This window comes from Macrobrachium rosenbergii, chromosome 59, assembly GCF_040412425.1.
Source record: "Macrobrachium rosenbergii isolate ZJJX-2024 chromosome 59, ASM4041242v1, whole genome shotgun sequence".
NCBI lineage: Eukaryota > Metazoa > Arthropoda > Malacostraca > Decapoda > Palaemonidae > Macrobrachium > Macrobrachium rosenbergii.
The window spans coordinates 13,225,875-13,233,374 of NC_089799.1; the positions used below are offsets into that span (position 1 = coordinate 13,225,875).

The 7,500-nt window shown below is 35.5% G+C and overlaps 1 protein-coding gene across 1 annotated transcript in view; it reads right to left on the reverse strand.

The window, feature by feature from the left end:
• Window positions 1-7,500, reverse strand: part of LOC136837533 (trypsin-1-like) — a 551,788-nt gene that overhangs the window by 540,206 nt on the left and 4,082 nt on the right. The window contains exon 2 of the mRNA XM_067102379.1: window positions 2,670-2,713. The gene's annotated coding sequence lies outside the window, so the exon portion shown is untranslated. The remainder of the gene's footprint in view (window positions 1-2,669; window positions 2,714-7,500) is intronic.

The following is a 7,500-nucleotide window of genomic DNA, read 5'->3' on the forward strand; positions in this document are numbered from 1 at the left end:
CTTAGAGTCTCTCACCGGTCTAGTTCCTCGTTGGACGAGTCGGTAGAGTTCTCATACAACACTCTCTGCTGAAGGCCTAGTTCGATTCCAAGCCGGCCAATGAGGAATTAGAGGAATTTATTTCTGGTGATAGAAATTCATTTCTCGGTATAATGTGGTTCGGATTCCACAATAAGCTGTAGGTCCCTTTGCTAGGTAACCAATTGGTTCTTAGCCACGTAAAGTAAGTCTAATCCTTCGGGTCAGCCCTAGGAGAGCTGTTAATCAGCTCAGTGGTCTGGTTAAACTAAGGTATACTTAACTTTCTCACCAGTCCTTGTAGATTCTCTTCACTACCACTAATCAACTATAATAAAAGAATATCTACTCTCAGAATCCCATTCTTGATCACCATACGTATGTGATAAGTTTACACTTTCATTCCTTGGCATTTATAATCATTTCGTCACTTAGTACATAAAACGAACAGCCATGGAGATATAACATTCCCTGAGATGTAACATACCCTGAGATGCAACATATATGCCCTGAGATGTAACATACCTGGAGATATAACATACCCTGAGGTAAAGCATACCCTGAGATGTAACAAACCCAAAGATGTAACATACCCTGAGATACAGAATACCCTGAGATGTAACACACCCTGAGACATAGCACATCCTGAGATATAACATACCCTGAGATGTAACAAACCCAAAGATGTAACATACCCTGAGATATAGAATACCCTGAGATGTAACACACCCTGAGACATAGCACATCCTGAGATATAACATACCCTGAGATGTAACATACCCTAAGGTGTAACATACCCTGAGATATAGCATACCCTGAGATGTGCCATACCCTGAGGTGTAACATACCCTGAGATATAGCATACCCTGAGATGTAACATACCCTGAGATATAACATAGCCTGGTCTCCAAACTGATTTTACATGATCGCTTATCTTCACATATTCCCAACACAAGCATCACCTTCATCATGAAAGGCCTTTAATTATTCTCAACATTCTTTCCAAATCCCATCGCTATCAATAATACTGTCCGCTTTTCAAGGTTCAAATATGACAACCTATGGCTCTTACTTTTTTCTTCAAAGTCCTCATAAGTGGTTTACAGGTTTATAAAGCCTAGAAGATTAACACGCCGTCTTCCTTCTCCAACTATACGGTGCTCGCTCTATCTAATCCTTTCTGTCATCTGCCTTATTTTCTTAATCAAAAGCCTATCATATACTCGTACTTCCAGTATACTAAGTAATATTATGTCCCACGTAATTATTAAATTTAATTCATATATTTTCTTTGTATACTAAGTAATGTTATGTCCCCCATAACTACTACATTTGATTCGTATACTTTCTTGTATACTAAGTAACATATGTCCCCGTAATTATTACATTTGTTTCATTTACTTTCTTTGTACACTAAGTAATAGTATGTCCCTATCATTACTACATTTGACTCTTTTATTTTTCTCTTGTACAGAGCAGCACTCATTCCTCTGAAACCTTTCCCTTTTCCACATATACCTTACACACCATAGCCAGCACTAAACTAATCTGACATCACCACCTCCATTCGCCCAACTTAGTGTTCTCCTTTAATTTCAATAAAAAAAAAGATGATTATTAGTTGCTTTTAAAGGATTTCTTCCCGAACTATACAACGAAAGTCATTACTAAGACATGGGATTCGATCCAACTTACATCATACGCTCAATCTTACATAAAAAATAAGTAGACAATAAAATATTTTGATAATCTCCGGTGTCATGTCAATCGAATCGGCGAACGGATTACATAGACTTAAGACTCATTTGCATTATACAATTACTTATGTATAATATTTCATCTTCTTGTAAATAAATCTTGAAATTTTATGTAAATGCAGCATGAAAGCTCAACTGATATATAAATAACATATTTAATAAACACCGGAGTGTCTGACCGCGGAAACTTACATTAAGTTGGACGTTTGGGATGAATCCTGATAAATATGATTTTTGCCTAACTTTGAAGAAATATATGGTTCTTGGTTTTTATCATTTTACTCTAAACTAATGAAAGAGTCTCTTGTAGTCTTTGCTCCGCTAATAGCTTTCTTAGATCTCGATACAATTTTACTTCGTCCGCACTTGAAATTTGTTTGTACACTCGGGGGTAAACAACTTTCCGAATTTGTTTGTATAATCGGGTATAAACATCTTTACGAACACTTTCTGATCTTCAGCAAAGATTATCTCGAACAAACATCTGAAAAACAAACAGACGCTTCTTTGCCTAATATTTTTTGTCTTTTAATTTTATGTATTCCATATTTTTTGCACACATACACACACACACACACACACACATATTATATATATATATATATATATATATATATATATATATATATATATATATGATATATGATACACACATACATACATATATACATATATATCTATATTATATGTGTCAATATATATATATATATATATATATATATATATTATATATATATATATATATATATATATATATTCGAGAAAGTTGTTCCAGTTCCTCGCAAATTCTGATTCTTTTTGCGGAAACTTTTTTTTTTTCCAGAAATTGTCATCTCCCTTCCTTAAAAAAATTCATACACAAAATAAAAATAAAGTTTAGATAAAAGTACTCACGATTCTCTTGGCACGACTGATTTCTGCGCATTCGGAGAGATGTGCTGAAAATAAAGGAGGATTTATATTAAAAGACAGAGCAAAAAAAAAAAAAAAAAATTGAGTATTAAAAATAAAGGATTTGCAAGGATCTTTCCAACTTTTGTTAGTGTACTAAAAACAAGGAGACTGCAATGAACTATGATATAATATAAATATATATATATATATATATATATATATATATATATATATATATATATATATATATATATATATATATATATATATGTGTATATATTAATATATATACTTATATACATATTCATATATATACATATATATGTATACATATATGTGTGTATATGTGAACGTGAATTCATAAAATGTATAATTAAACTGAGTAAAGCTGTCGACTGGAGAGAGGACGATATGAAATTAATTTCGTACTTATAGTAAGGAAATGTCTGCTGGAAAGCAAATTTCGGATATTAAAAGACCTTATACAGTATTCCTGTGAATAATAAGAACGCCTATGGCGTGTCTGAGGAAGTGAGTGCTAACGATAGCACTATCTTCTAAGTTCACAATAGTAATAGTTAAGAAAGATAGTGAAAGGATTAATTCCATTGTTATTAGATGGAAAGAACACCAATGAATTCTAGTGTCAAACTTATCATTCCGAAATGCGCTACCATATACAGTTCGCATTTCAGAATACCATATATCAGACGTGAAAGACGGGTCGTTAGATGAAGCACTGGAGAGAGAGAGAGAGAGAGAGAAGGCAGTTTGTCTTGCAACCACTGCACAACACAATTTTCAATTGTCCAGACCAAGATAATGCCTAAAAATAAATGATCGAAGAGAGAGGGGAGGGAGAGGGGAGGAGAGGGAGGGGAGAGGGGGGAGGGGAGGATGGGAGAGGGGGGAGGGAGGATGGGAGAGGGGGAGGGAGGGGAAAGGGTGGTGAGGGGGGGATGAAGGGTGTAGGCCGTGAAAGGCTCGCTTTCTAATTCGAGGCGTAATCAGACCCCGAGCGAGGACATTCAACAGCCCACCGAGAGCATTCTTGTAAACAAAAGGGTGTCATAAAGGCAGCCATATAAACCACCGATACATCTCAAGATAATTACTCTCCTCCTTTCAGATCTACGACCTGTCCCGACCCCTGCAAATGGCTGCGTCGTCTCTTCCATCACTGGGGAATCACTCCGACGGCTAACGGCGCCCTTGGGGACGACTTTATCGGCCGTCAAAGGGAATTATACGAATCGCCCGTTGTGTTGATCGCTCGCTGGGGCCTCCGGCGTTAGAGGACACCACCACCACCCATAATAATCTCGGACGTCATGAGCATGGGAGGTATATCTAACGTCGCCTCCAGACCAACATTTTTTGAACTTATTCCCAACGTGAAATCTTTTCCCTTTTTCAGCCTTTCTCGCCAAAAAGGGACAACTTTGGCTATTTTTCAGCTCGGAATCGCTTCTCCCGGCGTTTTATTTCATGTTTATAGCTGACGTTTCTCGCCAGCGTCGGGCAAACTTTCTCTCTCTTCCACCACATAAATTATGCATCTTGCTTCATCAACTTCTATATCAGGAATCCTCGATTAGCGTTTAGGAAAGTTGAGGGATTTTTCCGTGGAGTGCGGGGGGAGCCTTCGCGTCTCATAATACTAAGCTATGTACTTTGTCTAGTTGTGAACGGACGGAGTTTTCTGTTGGCAAAATTTGACATCCGACAGATATAACATCAGTACTGTAATTCATTCCATTTTCGAAATGAAATAGTGCGAAAATGAAGCACTGACTTACAAAACTTAAAACTTAAGTTTAGTGTTTGCTAGAATTTATATTTGTTGTGTACAATTATTTTCGAAGAATTATTTTCTTCTAATACTGTAATAGCGGTAAACTGTTCAGTCGAGTTAAATACTTTTTTATTTGTTAATTTTTGTGTTCCACGAGTGATTTCAGGAACTGCCTTGTAATTCTCTGTTAATTACGCTTTTAAAAACAAAACATTATGGAACAAGTATTTTAGACATTTTATAATGTTTCCATTTAACGCACTTTATTATCAAACATCTGGAAAAACTATATATTTATGAAATATATGATAAACACCAACTCCCCCTGAACTCTCATTTAAACAGTCTATCTTTTCTGTAACACAGAAAAAACTTTTAAAATTCTAAACATGTGCGAATTAGTCTAAACATCTAGTTAGATAACACAAACTTCCTTAAATAATACAAAATTCCTTTGAAATGCAACATACCATTTTGCACAAATTTATTGCCAGTATTATCTACACAATCAACGTATGTGTATATGAGTGGATTATGTTTAGATCGTTCAGCGTGGACTAGATTGATAGATAAAGCTGTAATTGCAACAAACTGCAGCATCACATGTAAGTTAAAAATTAAATTCCAAGAAGATCTAAACAGTCGTTATCAGGACTAACTTTCTGTATGCGTCTCAAGGATTAATGCTCTTCACTGAAACGGTGTTCAGAAAAAATGTCTTTTTATATAATTGCATAATTCACTCATAATAGCTTACCGAGCAAATTGAAAGGACTAAGTAAAATTTCAAATTGTTGTCATTTTTAATATTTTTTCACTATTGTTCTCCATAAAATTACTGTCTTTACCATTATTATGAATTCTATTTTTTTCTACTTCTTCAGGAACTGTGTGGATACTGCCCATTATTATTTTTATCATGTTATCTTATATATCTAGATTGTGTGTATTGTATTTGTATATTCCATGTATATGACCCTGACCTGCAATAAAGGATATCATTATTATTATTATTATTATTATTATTATTATTATTATTATCATTATTATTATTATTATTATTATTATAGTACGCAAAAAACTAACAGATAACAACAAAAACACGAATGATTAAAGACACGCAAGGAAAAATATTCATGCAAGCAAATACATCGCGAATGGTTATTCGTGATTAATACCCAAGAGAGAAGGTGTATTATAATCGTCACCTTCACGAAAGAACATATCAGAGTTATCATAGAAATGGAAGATTAAACAAAGCAAAGCAAAATACAAGCAAACACACACGAATGGTTATTCGTAATCAACACACCAAAGAGAGGAGATATATGACCTTCACCTTCAATAAATAACATGGCGTTATTATCATAACATCGAAAGCGTTATCAACATTATTATCAGGATTCCATTACATGCCAACACAGGACTTTCACCTTAACAACGTAAGCTTAAATAAAACACAAACAGAAATGACAAGTGGATGACGAAACAGACGAAGGCGGGATAACGAGAAATTAGAATTGGAATATAAAATTGGAATTGGAATATAAAATTGGAACTGGAATATAAAACTTATTGGAATATAAAATATGAATTGGAATCGGATATAAAATTGGAATTGGAATATAAAATTTAGGCCAGGGGCCAGGTGCCGGGATCTATGAGGTCATTCAGTGCTGAAAGTCATGTTCAAACAATAGTTATGAATGGGTGGAAAGTTAAAAGGAAGAAAGAGAATATGAACGGAGGAGCAGTAAAAGGAATGAAAGGGGTTGCAGCTGGGCGCCGAAGGGACGCTGCAAAGAACCTTAGGTAATGCCTACAGTGCACCGTGTAAGGTGCACTGGCGACACCATCCCCTACGGAGAAATATTGACCAGAATAAATGAAGGGTAAAGATAAAATAGAAGATACGATGAATAAGCGATAGGATAATAAAGAGGGATAGGAGAAAGATAGGATAATGGATAAACACGAAGTATGAGAGGATGGATAATTAAGGAAAAAGACAGTGGAATGGGAAAAATAAAAAGAAGAAAGGGGAACGGAAGTACAATAATAAAAAGAAGCGGGAATGGAAATAATATAAAAAGATAAATAAAAAGAACAGGAATGGAAATCAGATTTAACAGAAGGCAGAGAAGAATGGAACCAAAAAAAACAAAAAAAAAGTGAGGGGGCGGTGCAATGAATAAGCAGAAAGGAAAAAACAAGGACAAAAAAATATTAAAACAAGACGGTACGCAAGAGAGAGGAGGAGGAAGATGAGGAGGAGGAGGGAGAGAGGGAGGGAGGGAGAGAGGGAGAGAGGGGTGCCGAGATAAAACTCTTTTTCATATAATTTAAAACCAATATGCTAAGTGAGTCTGATCTCGGAGGCATTTGCCAGAAACTTGGAGGTCTATTTTTTCTTTCTATTTTCCAATAACCACTTATCTTTGATCGAACGGTTTTTGAATATTAAAAAGAGGACCCCCTATTTGGCATTCCGCTGGCCTTCATTCTTTATGCATTCTGCATTCATTTCAACTCATTCTTCACTCGGTGTGTGTGTGTTCCGTCCTTGACTGACAAGTCCCACCCCACACCCCGCCTCCCTCTCTCCTCACTCTCTCTCTCTCTCTCTCTCTCTCTCTTATTTACTGACTTTACTCATCTGAACGACGTACTTTTATCTCATTTCTTTTTCCTTAATCTGAATGAGCTTATTATATTCTCTCTCTCTCTCTCTCTCTCTCTCTCTCTCTCTCATTCTTTTCCCACTTTCTGACCATAGTCATTAAGCCATAAGTTCTTAAAACTATCTACTCTCTCACTTTCTTCTTTTTCTTATCCCCCCTTTCTCTCCAGTTTCTTTAACCTAGTATAATTCACGTCCTATTTCTCTCTTCTATCATTCGATCAGCTTCTTTTTCCTTTCAATTCCCTCCATTGAAACTTTATCCCTCTTTTTTTTTTTTTAATTAGATTCCTGAACACGCGATGTTTAGAGTTGAAAGTACTACTCTTGGCTGTGTAAATATAAAGGTAATTACC